The following is a 23,782-nucleotide window of genomic DNA, read 5'->3' as shown; positions in this document are numbered from 1 at the left end:
CTCTATTTGAGCTTAAATAGTAACGATGAGTTATGGGACCAAAAGGGTCAATGCTCATCAGCGCGGGGGGGGGGGAGGTTGTTTGTACAGTTTTTTTGTGGTTGAGTGGTTGATGTCGTGTTGTATTTGGGTTCTTGTTTTGAGGGGAGGGACATTTGACACAGGGGCATCAGGATTTTGTGGTCCATGATCATTTTTTGTATTCCAAGAGAGGATGTGGTTTGTGTTATAGTCGTCTAGATCACGTTTGAATTTGCCTATTTTGGTGGTGATAAGGTCATCCTCTAGTTTTTTGGTGTTTCTCTTGAGGATGTCCAGCCATGATGCTGGAATTTTATGTTGGTGACTTAATATTTCTTCCACAATTCTTTTTATCTGTAAGACCAATAGATTGTATTTGTCGGACCTGTGGGATACTAGTATCCCCATCCATTTGGTCGTACAGAATTCTGCTACCCCTACCCATTCTTTTTTCCCGGGGTCATCTAGAAACAGTGGAGGGGGTTTTTTAACACGTAAACCTCTAGGGGAGATTTTTGTTTCAATATATTTTTCTAGGAAGAATTTATCCCACCATTGTATGTTGGTTGTGTGGATAGTTCTTTCCAATTGTTTAAATTTGCCGCAGAGATTGTGGCGGGCTTGTCCGTTTAATTTTACTATAACGGAAAGATCTACAGGGGATAAATGTGAGTATAGTTGGTCAAGGGCGGTGTATCTAAGGCTAGTTATAGTCGTAATGATATCCATAGTAGCACTTCAGGTGGGTAGTATTATAGCAGAGAACACTTTAGGAAAGTCTATCAGTAATATGTAGCATATGGGTATTATCAAACAATGTATGCTATATAATACAATACAGTGATATCATATACAAAAGAGATAAGCATAACAGGCTGGGGGGAGAATTCATATGGGTATTATTAAGCAATGTTTTTTATGTATAATACACTGCAGTGATATTATGTCCGAGACAATAGGCATAACAGGCTAGAGGGGAATGTTCCTGTGGGTAATTACTAACAGTATTTGATATGCAGCACAACAGTTTCACAGAAAAAAATAGACATAAGACAAGTATTTGGCGCAAGTCAAAAATATTAGGTTCCCACTGGGGGAAAAAAACGAAGTCTATAAGATTACGTGTAGCAGTGAGTGCAGGGGATGCACTACTTTATCAAGTCCAGAAATAGATAACAATAAAAATAGTAGTAAAAATAGAAAGTTCTTTAGTTCATGAATAGAGGGAGGGGGGGGGGGGTAAAAAGGGAGGATGGGGGGAGATGAAACCACATGCAGGGCTGCCACCTAAAAAGAGCTGAAACTTTGGCTCCTGGAATGCTGTAGATAAAGGAGAAAAGAGAGAGAGAGGGGCGCCTCTGGGTGTAGATGTTTCAAAATGTATTTAATTTCAATATAAAAACTTAAGATTTTGCACTCACATTTAGTAGGCAAAAAATAGGCATTTAAACACAGAGGGTCGTCTGGTATATCTGATTATGGGACGTCAGCCAGTAATCCGGTCCACATCTGTCATCTTATTGTTCTTTATTGCTCCTGTTCCTTTCGCATGGGGTCCACTACAGGTGTTTTTGCCGGCTTATGGTGGACACAAGATGTGCGGTCTTTGGAACGAGGCTTGGGAGGCAGAGATGACCAGGGCGCGGAGCTGTGACGTCAGAGGGTATGCAACGCGTTTCTTGAGCGTGCGGGACGAGGTTGTCGTACGACCGCGCTCTTTCATCAGGCAGAATCAGAATAGAACGAAGGGAACTCGGGATTTAAATAGGGGCAGGCTAGAGGCGGTAGGCATGGTTGGGAACGGACTAGGAACAGGTGAGGGGACGTGGTTACGGCCGAATGTGTGAGGAGGGGAAAAACGAACGAGTAGTGAGGGAGGGGAGTGGAGGAAGAGAGAAAAAGAGGAGGAGAGAGGGCGGGGGCAGCAGCGGGTTGGTAAAAAACGAGAAAGAAACATGTCTATGGGGAAATCTTATGTTTACATCAATAAAAAGTTCTCTGGGAGTGAGATCAAGAGTGGAAAAAATGGAGGGATAAAAATCTATAAAACTCTATATATGTATCAGAGGGTTAAAACGAGGAGTGTAGGTCTAATTGTATTGGACGTGAAAAATAGTAAAAAACTATAATAATAGTAAAAAAATATAATAATAAAAAAATAATACTAAAAGCCACTGTGCCCATCAATTGCCACCACTGTACCATCAAATGCAGCCACTGTGCCATCAAACGCAGCCACTGTGCCCATCAATTGTCACCACTGTACCATCAAACGCAGCCACTGTGCCACCAAACGCAGCCACTGTGCCATCAAACGCAGCCACTGTGCCCATCAATTGCCACCACTGTGCCATCAAATGTAGCCACTGTGCCCATCAAATGCAGCCACTGTGCCCATCAAACGCAGCCACTGTGCCATATCAAATGCTCCCACTCGGCCATCAAATGCTGCCATTGTGCCATCAAATGCTGCCACTGTGCCCCATCAAATAAAGCTACTGTGCCCATCTTATGTAGCCACTGTGCCCATCTTATGCAGCCACTGTGCCCCATCAAATGCAGCCACGGTGCAGCATCAAATACAGCCACTGTGTCCATCATATGCAGCCACTGTGACATCATATGCAGCCATTGTGCCCATCAAATGCACCCACTGTATCCATCAAATGCAGCCTCATTGTGCCTATGGCTCTAATGAGGCACGTAATAAAAAACCCTGCTGCTGTAATTCAGGCGCCCGGCACCCAAAAAGGGTCCGGGCACCTGAATAGGGGGTGGCTGCTATAGAAAGATTCATGCAATGCATGAATCTATCTATTGGTGGTAGAGGGGTGGCAGGAGAGAGGGGGCGGCGCCCATGCATCCTTATGGATGCACTTCCACTGATTGCAATCTCTTTACTTACCTAATATAATACCATGTATATCACTAGGTGCATACTACATGATTTGACTAAAAAAGTGTAAAAAGTAAATAAAAATATTATTGACTATATTATTAACCGCTTTGCGCCTGCCCTATAGCCGAAATATGTAAACATATGAGATCATCTCTCAGCACCGCTCTCCCTTCTCACACAGACAGTGTGTGAGAAGGGAGAGATCAACGGCTGCAACAGCCGTAAGTTAAAAAAAAAAAGGAAAAAAAAGTGCTATCCGCCCCAGTGCCATCCTCCCCCAGTGCCATCCGCCCCAGTGCCATTGCCCCAGTGCCATCCGCCCCCAGTGCCATCCGCCCCCAGTGCCATCCTCCCCCAGTGCCATCCACCCCAGTGCCATCTTCGCCCAAGTGCCATCCTCGCCCAGTGCCATCCTCGCCCAGTGCCATCCTCCCCAGAGCCACCTGCCCCCAGTGCCACCTGTTAGTGCTATCTGTTCCCAGTGCCACCTGTTAGTGCTATCTGTCCCCAGTGCCACCTGTTGTCAGTGCCATTTGTCCCCAGTGCCATGTATAAGTGCCATCTGTCATCAGTGCCACGTGTCATCAGTGCCACATAGTGCCATCTGTCATCAGTGCCACATATTAGTGCCACCTGTAATCAGTGCCACGTATCAGTGCCATTTGTCATCAGTGCCACCTGTCAGTGTCACGTGCCATCTGTTGTCAGTGTCACGTGTCAACAATGCCACTTATCAGTACCATCTGTCATCAGTGTCACGCGTCATCGGTACCACGTATTAGTGCTATCTGTCATCTGTGCCACGTATTAGTGCCACGTATTAGTGCCATCTGTCATCAGTGCCACGTGTAAGTGCCATCTGTCATCAGTGCCACGTATAAGTGCCATCTGTCATCAGTGCCACATATTAGTGCCATCTGTCATCAGTGCCACATATTAGTGCCATCTGTCATCAGTGCCACGTATAAGTGTCCTCAGTGCCACGTATCAGTACCATCTGTCATCACTGCCACGTGTCATTGTCCTGGTGCTCCAGGGCCTTCAAAAGTGTAATAGGTAGTCAACAAGTTAGATGTGTAATTTATGCTCCTAGAACACCTGATGGCACTCCCTGCATGTTGGGCCTCTCTATTAGGGATGAGCCGCACACCCCCCGGTTCGGTTCGCACCAGAACTTTCGAACGGACCCCAAATTCGTACGAACGTTAGAACCCCATTGAAGTCTATGGGACTCGAACGTTCGAAATTAAAAGTGCTAATTTTAACTGCTAATATGCAAGATACTGTCCTAAAAAGGGACAGTGCCATCCTCCCCCATCCTCCCCCAGTGCCATCCACCCCAGTGCCATCTTCGCCCAAGTGCCATCCTCGCCCAGTGCCATCCTCGCCCAGTGCCATCCTCCCCAGAGCCACCTGCCCCCAGTGCCACCTGTTAGTGCTATCTGTTCCCAGTGCCACCTGTTAGTGCTATCTGTCCCCAGTGCCACCTGTTGTCAGTGCCATTTGTCCCCAGTGCCATGTATAAGTGCCATCTGTCATCAGTGCCACGTGTCATCAGTGCCACATAGTGCCATCTGTCATCAGTGCCACATATTAGTGCCACCTGTAATCAGTGCCACGTATCAGTGCCATTTGTCATCAGTGCCACCTGTCAGTGTCACGTGCCATCTGTTGTCAGTGTCACGTGTCAACAATGCCACTTATCAGTACCATCTGTCATCAGTGTCACGCGTCATCGGTACCACGTATTAGTGCTATCTGTCATCGGTGCCACGTATTAGTGCCACGTATTAGTGCCATCTGTCATCAGTGCCACGTGTAAGTGCCATCTGTCATCAGTGCCACGTATAAGTGCCATCTGTCATCAGTGCCACATATTAGTGCCATCTGTCATCAGTGCCACATATTAGTGCCATCTGTCATCAGTGCCACGTATAAGTGTCCTCAGTGCCACGTATCAGTGCCATCTGTCATCACTGCCACGTGTCATTGTCCTGGTGCTCCAGGGCCTTCAAAAGTGTAATAGGTAGTCAACAAGTTAGATGTGTAATTTATGCTCCTAGAACACCTGATGGCACTCCCTGCATGTTGGGCCTCTCTATTAGGGATGAGCCGCACACCCCCCGGTTCGGTTTGCACCAGAACTTTCGAACGGACCCCAAATTCGTACGAACGTTAGAACCCCATTGAAGTCTATGGGACTCGAACGTTCGAAATTAAAAGTGCTAATTTTAACTGCTAATATGCAAGATACTGTCCTAAAAAGGGTTTGGGGACCTGGCCCCTGCCCCAGGGGACATGGGTCAATGCCTAAAATGTTTTTAAAAATGGCAGTTTTGGCGGGAGCACTGATTTTAATGACGATTAAAGTGAAATATTCCTTTAAATATCATACCTGGGGGGTGTCTATAGTATGCCTGTGAAGTGCCACGTGTTTCCCGTGTTTAGAACAGTCCCTGCACAAAATGACATTTAACGGAAATAACGTCATTTAAAACTGCTTGCGGTTTTAATGTTATATCTGGTTCCTGCAATATGGTTGAAAATCATTGAGAAAAATGGCATGGGTAGCCCTCCCTGCCCATTACCAGCCCCTTTGGGTCTTGTACGGATATTAAGGGGAACCCCCGTACCCATATTAAAAAAAGGAAATATGTGTGGCCCCCAGGCCCTATATACTCAGAACAGCAGTATATAGGCGGTGCAAACAAGACAGGGACTGTGTAGATTTGTTGTGTTAAGTTGAATCTGTTTGTAATTTTCAACTGGTACATTTTTAAAGTGTAGCTCCAGTCAAAAAATCTATTTTTAAGCTTTTTGGAAAACATAGGGAAGGGTTATCACCCCTGTATAATTTGTTTTGCTGTCCGTCTTTTTTCATCTCACTTGCTGTTGTCTCCTTCCGTTTGCAAGATGTTTGTAAGTTGGATGTTTGAAAGTAGGGGCCTGCCCTATATGCTCTGCAGAAATGGCAGAACAGGGTGTTGGTTTTGCCACAACATTGTAAGCCCTCAAAGTGACTCTTGGTGGGCGCTGGAGCGCCCTGCTGTGAACGATTATATCAAGAATTGTAATTACATGCCATTGTTGAACAGTGGTAGAAAAATTTACCTTTGGTGGTTGTGGTGCTGGTGTCACAACACTATAAGTCCTCACAGTTACTCTGGGTGGGCACAGGAACAGGCCCTCCTGTGAAATATTATATCAAGAATTGTAATTACACTGAAAAATTGGGCTGCTGGCACTGGTGCTGGTGCCACGACACTGCAACCTCTCCCATATACTCCAGTTGTAGTGCAGGAATGAGCCCTGCTGCAAAGCATTGCATCAAAAATTGTAATTAAACGCCCCTGTTAAACAGGGGCAGAAAAATTGGGCCTTAGGCACTGGTGCTGGTGCCATGACACTGCAACCTCTCCCATATACTCTAGTTGTAGTGCAGGAATGAGCCCTGCTGCAAAGCATTGCATCAAAAATTGTAATTAAACGCCCCTGTTAAACAGGAGCAGAAAAATTGGGCTGGTGGCATCACCCAGAACCAAAAATGTTCTTCCAACATATCAGCGGAGAAGGAAGAGGATAGACAATCAACATAACAGGACAGTCACTCAGCATCAGCATAGGCAGTCTTGAAGGGATGTGATATTTCTAAAAAAATTATTCGGTTACATCAGCTTCAGGTGCTTGGTAGCTGTGGGTGATCCAAGACTGATTCATCTTGATAAAGGTCAGTCGATCAAATGAGTCGGTGGACAGGCGCACCCTGTGATCGGTAACAAAGCCACCAGTAGCACTGAAGGTGCGTTCCGAAAGAACGCTGGATGCAGGACAGGCCAGTAGCTCAATTGCATACTGTGCAAGCTCTGGCCAGTGATCCATCCTCAAGACCCAGTAAGCCAGAGGATTTTTGGTGGGAAAGGTGTCCAAGTCTGACCTTGCCCCTAGGTATTCCTGCACCATGTAAATCAGACGCTGGCAATGGTTGCTGGAACCGATCATACCTTAGGGCTGCGGACTAAAAAATTGTCTGAAAGCATCGGTCAGATGGCCACCTTCTCCACCGCTCCTTCTGACCGATGCCTCAGCAACACGTTGTCCAGGACCAGGAGTTTGTAACCTCCCAGTCTCTGGGAATGCGTTGCACAGACCTTTCTGCAAGGTCTCCCGGAGATGTCTCATCCTCTGCTCCCTCTGCGACGGCAAGATAAGCTCGGCAACCTTACCCTTGTACCGTGGATCAAGGAGAGGGGCCAGCCAGTAATGGTCCTTCTCTTTGATCCGAAGAATACGAGGATCCTTCCGCAGGCTTTGCAGGATCAGGGAGGCCATGCAGCGTAGGTTAGCTGAGGCATTCGGTCCGGAGTCCTCTGGGTCACTAAGGACAACATGATCCGCAGCTACCTCCTCCCAGCCACGTACAAGTCCACGGGTTTCTTGGGACTGTAAATCATCCCTACAAGACTGCTGCTGCTGCTGATGCTGAGTGCCAGCCTCCACCTCCATGCTGACACAATCATCCTCCTCCTCCACCTCCTCCTCATCCTCTTCCTGTGTGATGGGTGGCACAGCAGGAACACTGTCGGGATAAAGGGGGCCTTGAGAGGCAAGGAAATCCTCCTCTTCCTGCCTCTGTTCTGCCTCAAGTGCCCTGTCCATTATTCCATGCAGCGTATGCTCCAAGAGGTGGACAAGAGGTACAGTGTCACTGATGCATGCACTGTCACTGCTCACCATCCTTGTGGCCTCCTCAATCGGTGACAGGACAGTGCATGCATCCCTGATCATGCCCAAACTGGCGTGGTGAGAAAAAACCGAGCTCCCCTGACCCTGTCCTGGTGCCGTAGTCGCACAGGTACTCATTGATGGCCAACGTTGAGTTCCACCTGGTGGGCATGTCACATATAAGGCGGTTCTTGGGCAGGTTCAACTCCTTTTGGAGCTCAGCCAGCCGAGCACAGGCATTAAATGATCGGCGGAAATACACACAGACTTTCCTGGCCTGCTTCAGGACATCCTGTAAGCCCGAGTACCTGCCCAAGAACCACTGCACCACCAGGTTAAGGACGTGAGCCACACAGGGCACATGGGTCAGTTGTCCCCGTCGGAGGGCGGAGAGGAGGTTGGTGCTATTGTCGCAAACCACCATTCCTGGCTTAAGCTGGCGTGGCGTCAACCACCTCTCGGCCTGCTTCTGCAGAGCTGACAAAACATCCGCCCCAGTGTGGCTCCTGTCCCCCAAACAAACCAGCGCAAGCACGGCATGGCATCGTTTTGCCTGCGTACTTGCGTAGCCCCTGGAACGCCTACGGAGCACCGCTGGTTCTGAGGACAGAGCACTGGAAGAGGCCATGGAGGAAGAAGAAGAGGATTGGGTGGAGGAGAGAGGTGTGTCACAACCAATAGTAGCATTTTGGAGGCGTGGTGGGGGAACAACCTCCAACACTACTGCCCCTTGTCCTGCATCCTTCCCAGCTGCCAGAAGAGTGACCCAATGGGCCGTGAAAGACAGGTAACGTCCCTGTCCATGCCTGCTGGACCATGAGTCAGCGGTAATATGCACCTTACCGCTGACCGCCCTGTCCAGGAAGGCAAGGACATTGCCTTCCACATGCCGGTAGAGAGCCGGAATCGCCTTCCGTGAGAAAAAGTGGCGTTTGGGAACCTGCCACTGAGGAACCGCACATTGTACAAATTCACGGAAGGGGGCCGAGTCTACCAACTGAAAAGGCAGCAGTTGAAGTGCTAGCAATTTTTCCAAGCTAGCATTCAACCGCTGGGCATGTGGGTGGCTGGGAGTGAACTTCTTTTGCCGGTCCAGCAGCTGGGGCAGGGACATTTGCCTGCTATAATCGGACGTGGGTGTACTGCTAGCAGAGTGCCCGGAAGCACTTGGCTGTGACACACCTAATTCTACACCTTCATTCCTCTCAGAGCAGGTTTCAGAGAGGACTGAAGGTCTAGTGGGGTTGGAGATCCCAGCTGATGAGGAGCAAGGAGAGGTCCGCTTTGTTCTTTGGTGTGGGTCTTTGAGGTACGCTTGCCAACGAGCTGCATGGCAGGTCAACATATGTCTGGTCAAGCATGTGGTGCCCAAGCGGCTGATGTTTTGGCCACGCGAGATACGCTTGAGACATATGTTGCAAATAACAGCGGTGCGATCTGATGCACTCGTCTCAAAAAAGGCCCACACCAAAGAACTTTTAGAATAACACGCAGAGACAGCGCCCTGCACAGGCGGAGCTCTGTGGTGTGATTCAGTCGGTGTGCTGCCCCTAATCTGGCCCCCGGAGGGCATTCTGCCTCATTGGACATGTGCCTCCTCCTCCTCCTCTCTCCTACTAGGCACCCACATGGAGTCAGTGCCCTCATCATCCCCTCCCTCTTCATCACTGGAGCAAACCTGGCAGTATGCTGCAGCTTGTGGAACATGACTGCCAGATTGCTGTCCTTCTTGAACATCCACTCTCTCTGCATTCACGGTACTGCCTTCCTCTAGCTGAGTATCATCATCAGAGCCTACAAAACACTAGGCATCCTCCTGGAGCATGTACCCAACACTGTGCTCAAAGAGTTCGGGAGACTCCTCAGGAGGACGTGGTGGGTCTAGGGAAGGAGTCACTGATGATGACATTGAGAGGAGGGAAGACGATGCGTTGGCAGCTGCTTTGCTAGTACCCAGAGCCTGGGTGAGAGAGGATGAGGAGGATGAAGAGGGCTTGGTCATCCACTCTACCAAGTCGTTGGCATGTTGCGGCTCAACATTTCCAGCTGCCAAAAAGAAGTACAAGCGTGTCCCATGGCCACGTGCTGATGATGACGATGCACCGCGTCCATGACCAGCACTGTTGTCTCTAGACACAGAGCCTGCTTGCCCTCTTTTATCGGCTCGCACCTGTCTGCCTCTCCTTGCTGGCCTTCCAGACATGGTAATGGCCTGAAGGGAGTTGGGAAAACCAGCAATTGGGTAGTGTATATTGTGCTGGAGGCACACACAACATCCACTAACTCCTGCAGATGGCAGATGGCTCAATTAGAGAAGAGCTATGTAGGTGGATATAACGGTGTATACTGGGTTCAGGGCATGCAGACAGCATGCACAATCTCCTACAACTGACTGCAAGCTCTATTTAAAACGAGCAAGATAGCTAGCTATATAGATGGATATAGCGGTGTATACTGGGTTCAGAGCACGCAGACAGCACGCACAATCTCCTACAACTGACTGCAAGCTCTATTTAAAACGAGCAAGATAGCTAGCTATATAGATGGATATAGCAGTGTATACTGGGTTCAGAGCATGCAGACAGCACGCACAATCTCCTACAACTGACTGCAAGCTCTATTTAAAACGAGCAAGATAGCTAGCTATATAGATGGATATAGCGGTGTATTCTGGGTTCAGAGCACGCAGACAGCACGCACAATCTCCTACAACTGACTGCAAGCTCTATTTAAAAAGAGCAAGATAGTTAGCTATATAGGTGGATATAGCGGTGTATACTGGGTTCAGAGCACGCAGACAGCACGCACAATCTCCTACAACTGACTGCAAGCTCTATTTAAAACTAGCAAGATAGCTAGCTATATAGATGGATATAGCGGTGTATACTGTGGTCAGGGCACGCAGACAACAACCACTACAGAAGAGCAAGAACGCAAAATCGGCCAATAACGATCGGTGTATCCTGTGTTGAAGGTACACAGAACACCCACTAACTCCTACAGACGCCAACACACTACACAAGGCCGCCGCGCTGGTGGCCTTATATAGTGTGGGGCGTGTACTACACAGCCTGAGCTATGATTGGCCACAGGCATCCTGCCTGTGGCCAATCATGGCTCTCCTCGCTGCCGGCGCTGTGATTGGCCAAGCATGCGGGGTCACAGTGCATGCTTGGCCAATCATGAGCCAGCAATGCACTGCGATGGCGCAGTGCATTGTGGGCCGTGAGCGCCACACGAATTTGGCGCGAGCGGCCCATAACGTTCGGAATTCGCCGAACGGGCGAACAGCCGATGTTCGAGTTGAACACACGAAGCTCATCCCTACTCTCTATGTGGCCAGGCTGTGAAAAAGTCCCACACATGTGGTATTGTAATACTCAGGAGGAGTAGCAGAATTTTTTGGGGGGTGTCATTTGTGGTATACACATGCCACGTGAGAGAAATAACCTATTACAATGACAATTTTGTGGAAAAAAAAATCTTAATTTTGCAAAGAATTGTGGGAAAAAATTACAACATCAAAAATCTCACCATGCCTCTTACTAAATACCTTGGAATGTCTACTTTCCAAAAAGGGGTCATTTGAGGGGTATTTGTACTTTCCTGACTTGTTCGGGTCGCAAGAAATGAGATAGTCCACCAGTATATCAGATGTGATCAATTTTGTGCGATTCGCACCACAGCTTGTAGACTTTCTAACTTTCTCAAAGACCAAATAATATCCACTAATTTGGGTTATTTTTACCAAAGATATGTAGCAGTATAAATAGTGGCCAAAATTTATGAAGAAAAATTTATAATTTGCATAATTTTGTCACAGAAACAAAGAAATATGTGTTTTTTTTCAAAATTTTCGGTCTTTTTTCATTTATAGCGCAAAAAATAAAAACCCCAGAGGTGATCAAATACCACCAAAAGAAAGCTCTATTTGTGGGAAAAAAAGGACAAAAAATTAATTTGGGTACAGTGTTGCATGACTGAGTAATTGTCATTCAAAATGTGAGAGCACCGAAAGCTAAAAATTGGTCTGGGCAGGAAGGGTGTTTAAGTGCCCAGTAAGCAAGTGGTTAAAAAACAAAAAATAAATGTCCCCCGAAGTAGATCCAACATCAGTCATGATGTCCTCAATGAAGGCTCCTGCCTTCTGACAGCTTCGCCATCTGACACTTAAATAACTAAGGGTGTGGGTGTCAGAAACCACAAAATCAGATTGAGACAGAAGTACAGTTTTTTTTTATTTTTTTTTATTAATTCTTTATTTTTACATGAGAACAATACAAATGGATACCGCAATTTATAATTTCAACACTACATACATATGTCATACAATAAATTAATCCCAAAAACTGCATTATTTCTGCCCAGCTATATAGCATTCTTATTTTAGTTCTCCTGTTGTTTTATTCTTATTATGCATACAACCAAAAACAACCCCCCCCCCCCCAACAAACATTAAAAAAAAAAAAAACAAGACAAAACCCCCTCCCCGACCAAGGGGGGGCTCTCCTCTTAATCTCCTCATTTACTTCTGCAAGGAACGCACTCTCCCCCTACATCTCCCATTAATTTTTTCCCCTCTTCTGACTGTGTAAATGTCACCCATGTAGACCATATTTTGATAATTTGTTCCTTTCTATCCATTGTCTTGGGCATGAGCTTTTCCATTATCTCTACTCTTCTAACTTTATTGAGCCACATGGAGATGGGGGGTGATCGTGGGTCCTTCCAGCATGAGGCAATGCAGCTTTTCGCCGCATTTACCAAGTGACTTAATACTGAATTCATATATTTCCTAAGTGGGATTTGTGAATGCTGTAATAGGAAGAAGGCTGGGTTATCCGGAATCTGGTATTCTGTAGGTTTTTGAGTGATTCGCTGTACTTCCTGACAGAGCTGTCTAATTATTGGACAAAGCCAAAAAATGTGAAGTAAAGTTAAATTACACTTGTTTAATAATAAAAGTAAAAAGAAAAACGTAGTCAAAACATAGCCAAAGTTCAGTAACCGGAACGTATAGTCAGCCAAGCCAGAAGTCAGGGATCAGTGTAGTGGAACAGCAAGCAGGATCTGGACACAGAAGGGATGTCAGCAAAGCCAGTCCTTAAACAGGAATGCAGGAGATAGTTTCTTGTGATGTGACCAAGGCGAAGGCAGACCTCCCCTGGACTGGACGGCTTAAGTAGGCAGGACTGACGAGCAGGATCATCAAAAGCCGAGTACCTGTGGAGAGATAGGAGCTGGCAATTAGCCGACAGCTGAGTGGCCAGCTCAGAGAAGGAAGGACTGAGCCTAGCCCTGACAGCAGGGCCACTCGATGACATCATCGGGTGACCCCGACCACTGTGACACCTTTGACATGCGGGGTCATTGACAGGGTCACTTGATGATGTTGCCTCCACCCCCTAGTTATTTAAGAACTGTCAGACGGCCTACAGAAGCCTTCGTCGGGTGCAGAACTCTTTTTATTTCTTTTTCAGGTCGGCAGTAGAGGCAGAAATCGTGAATGATGTTGGATCTACTTCAGGGGACATTCCTTTATTTTTTATTTTTTGGTTCTTATTTGGTTCTTAACCACTTGCCTAGAGGACACTTACATCCCCTTCCTGCCCAGGCATTATTTCAGCTTTCAGTCGCACTTTGAATGACAATTGCGTGGTCATGCTACACTGAACTCAAATGAATTTTTTATCATTTTGTTCACAGAAATAGAGCTTTCTTTTGGTGGTATTTATTCACTGCTGTTTTTTTTTTTTTTTTACAAAAAAAATAAAAAGTTTTACTTCGTTTCTGTCAGTAAATTTTGTAAATAAGTCATTTTTCTCCTTCACAGATGTGTCCTGATGAGGCGGCACTGATAGGCTGAACTGGTGGGCATTGATGAGGTGGCACTTATAGGCACTGATGAGGTGGCACTTATGGGTACTGATTAGGTGGCACTGATGAGGAGGCACTAATATGCCACATTTATGGGCACTGATGGGCACTGATAGGCGTCACTGATGGGCACTAATAGGTGGCACTGATAGGTGTCACTGATTGGCACTGATAGGCGGCAATGGTGGGCACTGATAGGCAGCACAGATAGCCAGCAATGATGAGCACTACTAATGGACGACACTGATGGGTATTGATGAACAGCAGTGATGGGCATCACTGATAGGTGGCACTGATAACCAGCACTGACTGGCATCACTAATAGGCACTGATTGCTGGCAGTGGTGGACACTGATTGCTGGCACTGATTGGTGACACTTGTGGCGCTATAATGTAATCAAGGCACTGATGATCAGTGCCCTGATTACATGTTTTGTTGTCCCCTGCGAGGAGATGCCAATAATCACCTCTACTCACCACACAGTCTGTCAGTGTGAGGTAAGGAGCACCAATTACTGATAGGCAGCACAGATAGCCAGCAATGATGAGCACTACTGATGGGCGACACTGATGGGTATTGATGGACAGCAGTGATGGGCATCACTGATAGGTGGCACTGACTGGCATCACTAATGGGCACTGATTGCTGGCACTGGTGGGCAGTGGTGGGCACTGACTGCTGGCACTAATTGGTGACACTTGTGGCGCTATAATGTAATCAAGGCACTGATGATCAGTGCCCTGATTGCATGTTTTGTTGTCCCCTGCGAGGAGATGCCAATAATCACCTCTACTCACCACACAGTCTGTCAGTGTGAGGCAAGGAGCACCAATTACCGGCATCTTCATGTTTACATGTGAACAGCTGTGATTGGACACAGCCGATCACATGGTTAAAGAGCCACGGACACGACTCAGAGCGTCCGTTCTGGGATGCTGCCATATGACGTCATCCCAGAATGAGAGCCGCACCTCCCCGTCGTCATTTGATCGTGGTCAAGCAGCAAGTAGTTAATAAAGGATAACATCAACAAATCTTGTGTTTTTATTAAATTTTTACCCTTTTTTAGTGAATGAATATGGGTACTTTGTACCCCATACTCATTAACATAGGGGGGGCAGGATCTGGGGCCCCCTTGTTAAAGGTGACAAGGTGGGACAAGGTGCTTTGGGAGTCAGAGTTCCCCCTTCCCCGCAGCCCCAAAGCACCCCCCCATGTTGAGGGCATGTGGCCTGGCATGGTTCAGAAGGGGTGTGCTTGCTCATCCCCCCTCTTTTCTGGCCTGCAGAGCTGCAGGCTCGGATAAGGGTCTGCTATGAATTTTGGGCCGGACCCCACACAATTGTTTTTCTTTTAAATTTGGCATGGAGTCCCCCTTAAAATCCATACCAAACCTGAAGGGCCTGTTATAAATTAGGGTGGATCCCCACACAGTTTTTTTTTTAACTGGCATTTGTTTTGTTTACATTCTGCTGTCAGTCGAGGAATCCCGCTGACAGCAGATATTGTTAAGGACGTCAGTGGCTTCCCACTCCTTAAAAAACAGCTTTTCTGATTTTTGAATATATAAAAGGAATGCCGAAGATTTAAAATGGCTTCCGAAATTCCTAAAATGAACTGGTCCAATATTGCTTCAATGGACCAATTTGTTTTCGGAATTCCGGAATTCGTTTTGTATTTTTAGCATTGTTTATTCAGAATAGCATTACTTTTTTTTTTAAACATCATGGGGTCCTCCCTCTAATCCATACCAGGCCCTTCGGATCTGGTATGGGTTTTAAAGGGAACCCCATACCAGACCCTTATCCAGGCATGCAGCCCAGCACACCAGGAAAGGGGGGGAGGGCGAACCACGTGCCATGTTGATGACAACAAGGGCTTCTTTTCCACAACCCTGGCTCAGTGGTTGTGGGGAGTAACTTATCGGAAAGCCCCCTTTTTTTAATAAAAGATTTGTCAAAAACTGTTGGTGTGTTTTTATTTACTTTTTACACATTTTTAGTGAATGAGTAGGTGTACCATGTACCCCATACTTATTTACATAGGGGTGAACGGTATCTGGGGACCCCTAGTTAAATGGGGCTTCCAGACTGATAGGTCACCCCCTGCACCCCCACAACCACTGGGCCAGGGTTGTGGGGAAGAGGCCCTTGTCCCTATCTGCATGAGGACAAGGTGCTTTTGGGGGCATAGCTTCTGGTATGGATTTTGGGGTGAATCTCACGCCGTTATTAAAATCAATACCAGACTGAAAGACCTGGTATGGATTGATGTGGGGGTCCCATGCTGTTTTTTTTTCTGTATTTTACATTAACGCCACTCTTTTGTTTACATTTCAGCTATCAGCGTGGAAGCCGCTGACAGCTGATGAGCCATCAGTTGTCAAGCTTCCCTGCCCACTTCTTAACAACCAGCTATTCTTCACACAGAATTTGAGTTGGTTGATTGTTTTTTCGACTGATCCGAATTCGAATTGTTCTGAAAATGTGGAATTCCTTAGAAAACATATTTACGAAAACAAAAGGAATTTCAAGGATATTTGTTACTATTTCATTTGAAGATTAGTCTGCATTTACATTCAGATCAAAACTAATGCACATTTCTACATTATACAGATATAGCAAACATAACTTCTGTAACTATAATAAACTGCTTACTCTAAGGTTCCTGAAGAGGACAAGGGACCATGATTTGAGGTTAAAAGAAAGAAGGTTTGACCCTAGATTGAGAGTGTTCTTTATTGTTAGAGCAGTAAAAATGTGCCAACTCCTCTGCCCCCCCTCCCCAGGAAGTGGTACTAACTGAGAGGGTTAACAGCAAATTTTATTTAGATGTCTTCCTCAGAAAGTGGAATATACAGAGCTATGGGAATTGTTAAAGAATAAAAATCACATATACACACACATACAGTAGGTTGAACTGGATGGGCCTGTCTCTTTTTTTAATCTTATGACCTGTAAAAATTTAACTATGTAACAAAAGTCTTATCTGTGGTGGAATAGCATCACTTGAAAAAGCAAAAAAGAAAAAGGTTTTGACATAGTGATTAAAGCATATTTTGTGGATGCAAAGACTGTGGCACATATGTGTCAAGTACACAGTGAGTAGGCTGAGGTCTTATTTAAAGAGTTCCTCCCCCATGAAAAAATACATGTACTGTAGCTGCTGACTTTTAATATTAGGATACTTACCTGTCCGAGGTTCCCACGTTGTTAGCACTTTTCAGATCGACTCTCCGGAGTTGCCATCGCCATTTGTAGTAAGGGAACCTGGCAGCGAAGGCTTTTGCCTTCACGGCTGGTTCCCTACTACTGCACATGTGTGAAGCACCCTGCACTTTCTTACTGGCCCAGGGGCGAAGGAAAGAAGAGGGGGTCCAAACTTTGGAGGGTCGGCACCATGGCAGAGTCTCCTGGAAGTGGGGAAGGGTACCTGTCAAAAACAGGCACCCGCTTCCCCCTTAAAGGTGCCAAATGTGCACCGGAGGGGGGGGAGGAGTAGATAAGCAGAGCTTCCACTTTTGGGTGTTACTCCACTTTAATAATCTTGCCCTGATAGGTATTTCACAATCCCAGCAATGACCCTAGCCCCTGTCCTGGCAAAGGCAAATTATGGAATGCAAATTTACCCTTTTTTGTTGTTTTTCCTCACACGCATGAAGACTAATTTTGTCAAGTGCTGTGGTTAAGTGTAAATGGAGAAAGATTTACTTTCAGAAGAATTGCCATTGGTTGCACTTGGAACTTCTGGGTGGTTTCACATGAATAAACGTGAGTCAGCAGGAAATGATTCATCTTCCCACAACAGGATGAGAAAGAATCTGATGAAAGTTCTTTCCCATTAAGTGATACAGTGTCACTGTCTAGCGAATACGCCAAAACTCTGTTGACTTGCATCATCTAGTCATGTGTGAGCAAAAATGCTTTTTTTTTTTTTATTCTTTGCAAGTGGTAGGTTATTCTTTATAAATAGATTCTTATATGGACTATGCTGTATAGATGGTATGCCATTAGTAAAGATTCTTATATAGACCGTGCCATGCAGTCACAAGTTACCACAGAAACATTGCTGCGAAGAATCAATGTTAGTGCAGCTTTCATAAACTGTGTTGTATTATTCTGCAGTATATGTATGCTCTTTGCCACCCTAAATCTGTTTTGCATTACTGCTTTCAGCTTTTCATCTATTTAGAAAACTGCAAATGATAGTTACTACTTACCTGTCTGATAATCTGGCTGTTTGCTTAGCCTATTAAAGTAGTAAAAAACAAGCTGTGCTTCTAGTAGGTAGAATTGATGCAGAATCGTATGGCCTGCATAGATTAGAACAGATGGTGTTTAGTCAGAGCTGACATCTAGCACTGTCGCAAACATGCTTGAGTATAGTAACCTGTATCTGTGCTGCAACATGCCCTTAATCCACTAAATAAAGCCCACCTAAAACAGCAATGACCAGCCAGAGTTAAAGGACACTGGAATAACAACTGGCTCCAAGGACAGAGGACTACTGCCTGTCTGTAGAAACTAGGCATACATGTACAATTAACCACTTGCCGACCGCCGCACGACGATATACGTCGGCAGAATGGCACGGGCAGGCATATTGGCGTATATATAAGTCCATGCCTGCCCGCGGGTGGGGGGCCCGATCGGGCCCCCCCCCGGTGCCTGCGGCGGTCGGCATTCGTTCGGGAGAGATCAGGGATGAGGGGACGGCCATTCATTCATGGCCACCCCCTCGCGATCGCTCTCGACGAATGGAAATCCCCCGTGACATCACTTCCTCTCCTGTAATGTAAACACAGGAGAGGAAGTGATGTATTCTCTCCTCCGTGTCGGTATTTTCCGTTCCGACACGGAGGAGAGCGGATCGGTGAGTTGCACCAACACTCTACACACACAGTAGAACATGCCAGGCACACTCACACCCCCCCTTTACCCCCCGATCACCCCCCCAATTACCCCTGCCCCCCAGTCACAGTGACACCAATGTCATTTTTTTTTTTTTTTTTTTTTTTTTGCATTGGTGTCATTTGTGACTGTAATAACTGTTAGGGCAGTTAGAGTTAGCCCCCTTTAGTTCTAATGTACCCCCCTAACCCCCCCAATAAAGGTTTAACCCCGTGATCACCCCCCGTCGCCAGTGTCACTAAGGCTGGGTTCACATTGCAGCGGTTTATGAGAACGAATGTGATTCGCACCGCACTGCAGTGCAAATCACATCCGATCTCTGTGCGATTCGAGTTCAGCCATTCGCCGCACCCGCCGCACCCGCCACACCCGCCGCACCCGCCGCAAATTCGCACGGGACCCTTTTTTTGGCCCGCAGCAGAATCGGATCGCATGGGTGTTCACACCATGCGATCCGAGTTTGCAGATCGCACTGCGATATGCGAACTGATCTGGGGGTGTCAGTAACATTTCACTGACACTCCCAGCAGTTCGCATAGGGCAGTGTGAACTGCCGCCGGGAGGCATGCGATGCGGGAACCCGCCGCGGATTCGCGGCGTTTCCGCATCGCTCCAGTGTGAACCCAGCCTAATAAGCGATCATTTTTCTGATCGCCGTATTAGTGTCACAGGTGACGCTAGTTAGGCAGGTAGGTATTTAGGTTCGCCGCAGCTTTTTATAGCGCCAGGGACCCCCATATACTACCGCATAAAGCCCCCTGATTGCCCCCTAGTTAACCCTTTCACCAGTGATCACCATATAACTGTTACAGGTGACGCTGGTTGGTTAGTTATTTTTTTATAGTTTCAGGGCACCCGCCATTTATTACCTAATAAAGGTTTAACCCCCTGATCACCCGGCGGGTGTCATTTGTGACTAATAACTGTTAGGGCAGTTAGGGTTAGCCCCCTTTAGTTCTAAGGTACCCCCCTAACCCCCCCAATAAAGGTTTAACCCCGTGATCACCCCCCGTCGCCAGTGTCACTAAGGCTGGGTTCAGATTGCAGCGGTTTGAGAACGGATGTGATTCGCACCGCACTGCAGTGCAAATCACATCCGATCTCTGTGCGATTCGAGTTCAGCCATTCGCCGCACCCGCCACACCCGCCGCACCCGCCGCAAATTCGCACGGGACCCTTTTTTTGGCCCGCAGCAGAATCGGATCGCATGGGTGTTCACACCATGCGATCCGAGTTTTCAGATCGCACTGCGATATGCGAACTGATCTGGGGGTGTCAGTAACATTTCACTGACACTCCCAGCAGTTCGCATAGGGCAGTGTGAACTGCCGCCGGGAGGCATGCGATGCGGGAACCCGCCGCGCATTCGTGGCGTTCCCGCATCGCTCCAGTGTGAACCCAGCCTAATAAGCGATCGTTTTTCTGATCGCTGTATTAGTGTCACAGGTGACGCTAGTTAGGCAAGTAGGTATTTAGGTTCGCCGCAGCTTTTTATAGCGCCAGGGACCCCCATATACTACCGCATAAAGCCCCCTGATTGCCCCCTAGTTAACCCTTTCACCAGTGATCACCATATAACTGTTACAGGTGACGCTGGTTGGTTAGTTATTTTTTTATAGTTTCAGGGCACCCGCCATTTATTACCTAGTCTCACTAGTGTACCCCTAAATTTAGGGGTGTCTACTTTCCAAAATGGGGTCATTTGGGGGGGGTTTGTGCCATCTTGGCATTTTATGGCCTTCAAAACTGTAACGCCCTTAGAAAGCCTGAAGGCGGTGCTTGGTTTTCGGGGCCCCGTACGCGGCTAGGCTCCCAAAAAGTCCCACATATGTGGTATCCCCGTACTCAGGAGAAGCAGCAGAATTTATTTTGGGGTGTCATTTCACATATGCCCATGGCATGCGTGAGCAATATATCATTTAGTGACAACTTTGTGAAAAAAAAAAAAAAAAAAAAAAAGTTTGTAATTTTCCCGCAACTTGTGGCAAAATATAAAATATTCCATGGACTCAACATGCCTCTCAGCAAATAGCTTGGGGTGTCTACTTTCTAAAATGGGGTCATTTGTGGGGGTTTTGTGCCATCTTGGCATTTTATGGCCTTCAAAACTGTAATAGGTAGTGAGGAGTGAAGTCAAATATTTACGCCCTTAGAAAGCCTGAAGGCGGTGCTTGGTTTTCGGGGCCCCGTACGCGGCTAGGCTCCCAAAAAGTCCCACATATGTGGTATCCCCGTACTCAGGAGAAGCAGCAGAATTTATTTTGGGGTGTCATTTCACATATGCCCATGGCATGTGTGAGCAATATATCATTTAGTGACAACTTTGTGAAAAAAAAAAAAAAAAAAAAAAAGTTTGTAATTTTCCCGCAACTTGTGGCAAAATATAAAATATTCCATGAACTCAACATGCCTCTCAGCAAATAGCTTGGGGTGTCTACTTTCTAAAATGGGGTCATTTGTGGGGGTTTTGTGCCATCTTGGCATTTTATGGCCTTCAAAACTGTAATAGGTAGTGAGAAGTGAACTCAAAAATTTACGCCCTTAGAAAGCCTGAAGGCGGTGCTTGGTTTTCGGGGCCCCGTACGCGGCTAGGCTCCCAAAAAGTCCCACATATGTGGTATCCCCGTACTCAGGAGAAGCAGCAGAATTTATTTTGGGGTGTCATTTCACATACGCCCATAGCATGTGTGAGCAATATATCATTTAGTGACAACTTTGTGTAAAAAAAAAAAAAAAATTTTTTTTTTGTCATTATTCAATCGCTTGAGGCAAAAAAATAAAATATTCAATGGGCTCAACATGCCTCTTATCAATTTCCTTAGGGGGTCTACTTTCCAAAATGGGGTCATTTGGGGGGGTTTTGTACTGCCCTGCCATTTTAGCACCTCAAGAAATGAGATAGGCAGTCGTAAACTAAAAGCTGCGTAAATTCCAGAAAACGTACCTTAGTTTGTAGATGTGACAACTTTTGCGCAAACCAATAAATATACAATTATTGACTTTTTTTTTACCAAAGACATGTGGCTGAATACATTTTGGCCTAAATGTATGACTAAAATTGAGTTTATTGGATTTTTCTAATAACAAAAAGTAGAAAATATCATTTTTTTTCAAAATTTGCGGTCTTTTTACGTTTATATCGCAAAAAATAAAAATCGCAGAGGCAATCAAATACCATCAAAAGAAAGCTCTATTTGTGGGAAGAAAAGGACGCAAATTTTGTTTGGGTACAACATTGCATGACCGCGCAATTACCAGTTAAAGCAGCGCAGTGCCAAAGTGTAAAAAGACCTCTGGTCATTTACCAGCAAAATGGTCCGGTCTTAAAGTGGTTAAGACAACATTTTAATGTGCCCAGTTCTAGAAAACTGATGCTGATATGTCTTTATTCTCTTATTCTAGGACAGTGATGGCGAACCTTGGCACCCCAGATGTTATGGAACTATATGTCCCATGATGCTCAACTACACAGCAGAGTGCATGAGCATCATGGGAAATGTAGTTCCAAAACATCCGGGGTGCCAAGGTTTGCCGTCACTGTTCTAGGAAATCAAATCTGGCATGTTATCATGCATTTTTTGGCATGGCAGCAGTACTGTAAACAGTCAGCTATACAAGACCATAAATGTAAAACAGACGCCGATGTTGCTTATTTCATTAGTAGTGAAAAAATATAACCCCTATTACATTAGTGGTCAATGGAAAATAGTGCCCGCATAAAGTACATGGATAGTCATTAGAGGAATCTGAAGTTATTTTCAAGCTCACCATCACCAACACTAAAGTAGGAGGTAATATTCTCTCACATACCACTAATGTAATAAAACCTTCCCATTACATTGGTAGGAGAAAAATGTCCTGGCTTACATTGGCATCACTTTTGAGAATTATTATTATTATTATTCAGGATTTGTATAGAGTCAACAGTTTCTGCAGCTCTTTACAATAAAAAGGGAGACAATACAATTACAATATAGGATAGTAATGCCTCATTTCCCCACTTATCACTAATACAAGCTGGAGTTCTCCCCCTAAACATTATTATATTATGACCACCATATAGGGGGGATATTTCTCTCACCGGCCACCAATGTCAGAACAAATTCTTCATCCCAATGACCATCAATGAAAAGGGGAATTTTTTTAAAAATTGATGGCTAATGTAAGGTCCATTCTTCTTGGCACAGACCACCAATGTAAAGGGTATTTTTCTTCCCACTGACCACCAATTTAAGCAGGCATTCTTCTTCTCATTGGCCATCAATTTAAGTGAACATTTACCCCCCAATGTTAACCAAAGGGTATAAAGTGAGCTGGACTTACTTTTATCACAACATCCCTTTGTAGGGATCTTCTTTCCTCGTCTGTTAGCTGATAATATCACAGGGTTATGTATAATTACGTATTAGCACTTTCTGTCTCTGGAGGGTTGGCTTTGAAAAAACCCCAGAAGAAGGAAGAGAGAACAATTCTCAGCCATATGTCCTGTCCATGCTGTTAAATCCAGGCCAGGAGGGACTATTATGCAAGTATTCCAATGTTCTAATAGTTTAACTTCAACTGCCCATAACTTCTTAAATGTGTAGATGAATCCTTGTGACAGACAGATTATCTCTGTCGTATTATTATTATTTTCTCACATGCACAACGCCAGATCACTAGGTCTATGCTAATGCTACTTACTACGTGTGTAGTTCTCACCTTCCAGTTTGTCAGGTTGTTCTTCCCAAACTCCACTGCTAACTATCCAGGCACCCGCACAGATAGCAGCTGACAGGAATTGTAGAAAAAAGTTTGGATGGCTGCATTACTGGAATAATATTAGAAATTATACATAAAATCAAATACAAGACATAATGCAGTCAGCGGATGGAACAGAAGATAGCTAATGTGAAACTAATGCTTAGTCATAGCACCTTTTTAACAAATGAAACCACCAAGCTACTCATTCACTCACTTATCTCTCGCCTTGGCTATTGCAACCCCCTTCTCATTTGCCTGCCTCTCCATAGGCTATCCCCTCTTCAGTCTATCATGAATGCTGCTACCAGACTTACCCACCTTACCAACCGCTCAGTGTCTGTCAACCCTCTCCTCCAATCCCTACACTGGCTCCCAATCATCCAGCAAATTAAATTCAAAATACTAACCACAACATACAAAGCCATTCACAACTCTGCCCCAAGCTACATCACCAATCTTGTCTCCAAATATCACCCAAATCGTCCTCTTTGCCCTTCTCAAGACCTCCTACTCTCAAGCTCTCTCGTCTCCTCCTCCCATGCTGGTCTCCAGGATTTCTCCAGAGCCTCTCCCATCCTCTGGAACTCGTTACCTCCACCTGTCTGGCTA

At 45.9% G+C, this 23,782-nt stretch overlaps 1 protein-coding gene across 1 annotated transcript in view; it reads right to left on the bottom strand.

Moving 5' to 3' along the window:
• LOC143983109 (uncharacterized) overlaps positions 1 to 22,842 on the bottom strand; it is a 175,875-nt gene extending 153,033 nt beyond the window's left edge. Inside the window, exons 1-2 of the mRNA XM_077482399.1 lie at positions 22,754 to 22,842; positions 17,740 to 17,832 (exon numbers count right to left, since the gene is read on the bottom strand). The gene's annotated coding sequence lies outside the window, so the exon portion shown is untranslated. The remainder of the gene's footprint in view (positions 1 to 17,739; positions 17,833 to 22,753) is intronic.
• Between the last annotated feature and the right edge of the window lie 940 nt (positions 22,843 to 23,782).

This window comes from Lithobates pipiens, unplaced genomic scaffold, assembly GCF_037356315.1.
Source record: "Lithobates pipiens isolate NorthernLeopardFrog02 unplaced genomic scaffold, aLitPip1_a1.2 Scaffold_16, whole genome shotgun sequence".
NCBI lineage: Eukaryota > Metazoa > Chordata > Amphibia > Anura > Ranidae > Lithobates > Lithobates pipiens.
Note: the sequence above shows the minus strand (reverse complement) of the source record. Positions and strands in the feature narration are given on the sequence as shown.